Here is a 1,436-nt window from a genome sequence, read left to right as displayed (position 1 = left end):
TTAAGATGTTATTTAATTTCAGGATACATAGGAGATCATAGTTTATATACAAAGGAGATAGCCCTCGTACAGGAAAGCTATTCACCATCAATGTTAGGTATGTATTTTTTTTTGACACATTTGGAATTGATTCTCCTTTAGAAACCTCTCCTATAATAAATAATAGAAGTGTAGTACCGTTCATAGGCTGGTTTCCAACGCTTATGTTTATAATATTGATTCTTGACATAACTTAAAAACACCTTGTTTCAGGTGAAAAATTACCTGTACTTGTTGAGTCTATGTCCTTGTGTAATCCACCATCTACAAGTCAGTGTGTACTGCCATCCCAATTTGGATTAACAGGTAATTGATACAAACTTCGGAAATACTAGTTGGTCTATTAACTGCTTTGTATGGTATTATATTATGAACATTTTGTTACAGATCTGCAACCAAATGAAGGTAACCAACAGCCTGTTGGAACTAAACAGCCAATATTGGAATCTCAAAGATCAGTTTTAACTAAATCGACTGGTTAGTAATAATTTTACGGTTCATGGCATAGTGATATTGCACGAATAGTAATAAATTAGATGTTTTAATTCTTAGTGCCAGTTCTTGTGTATCTGAAAAATTACATAATTGACTACAGAAGTCTCAAAAACTTTTGGTGTTCAACAATTTTCTTTTGTTCTCATTAATCATATTTCAATGTCTTTGTTACAGCAACAATATATGAAACTAAACACAAACATTTTGCAAAGAAAATTAAGATCCTTACCAAGGAGCAAATGAAACAACAACATTGAAACAAACAAATTTTATTGGTAATATACATAAAATGACAAAACATGCCCAAAACTTCCTGCTGATGCAAATTAGGTCAGTTAGCATGAAGAAGATGGCTGTACGTTTCAAAAAGAACATGAAATTTCAAGGCAAAATTGCGTCTTGGGCGGACATTGTACTATATACAAGTTGGACAGGCAGTTAGGGCACAGCAGGAACCCAAATTAGGCGAACATCATGTTGCAGAAGAAAAATTGAAGAAGATGAAGGTCAGCGTAGCTGCACAAGTTTTAAGTGCTCGGACAAGCGCTATGTTGAAGTACACTGCATCTTTTAGTGAGTACCCTTTTTCACATAGCTTCTATAGTAACCCACCGGAAAAGGCCTTGCCTTTGTGTTTCCATTACTGATCTACGTTGATTATGCCAGTTTTGGAGGCAGTAGGCCCTTATTCATAGAAAAATACTTTATAAAACTAACGTGATCGTGATGACGCACCTGTTTAATTCAATAGTAATTTTATTTACAGAAACACTTCAAAATGAAGAACCCATTAGCGAAAGCATGCCTACAACAGGGGAGGCTGTAGAGTTTTTTGACAGTCTTTTTGATAGTGTTAACGGATCGCGTAAAACCAGCTGTCGCGGCAAATTGCGACGTCCTGT

At 35.3% G+C, this 1,436-nt stretch overlaps 1 long non-coding RNA gene across 1 annotated transcript; it reads left to right on the top strand.

Moving 5' to 3' along the window:
• Window positions 1–3: 3 nt before the first annotated feature.
• On the top strand, window positions 4–517 carry LOC113239008. The gene is made up of 3 exons (XR_003311154.1): window positions 4–97; window positions 253–345; window positions 427–517. It is a non-coding gene; the product is annotated as an uncharacterized LOC113239008 (long non-coding RNA).
• The last annotated feature ends 919 nt before the right edge of the window (window positions 518–1,436 follow it).

This window comes from Hyposmocoma kahamanoa, unplaced genomic scaffold (assembly GCF_003589595.1).
Source record: "Hyposmocoma kahamanoa isolate Upper Pololo Valley unplaced genomic scaffold, ASM358959v1 99095, whole genome shotgun sequence".
NCBI classification, from domain to species: Eukaryota; Metazoa; Arthropoda; class Insecta; order Lepidoptera; family Cosmopterigidae; genus Hyposmocoma; species Hyposmocoma kahamanoa.
Note: the sequence above shows the minus strand (reverse complement) of the source record. Positions and strands in the feature narration are given on the sequence as shown.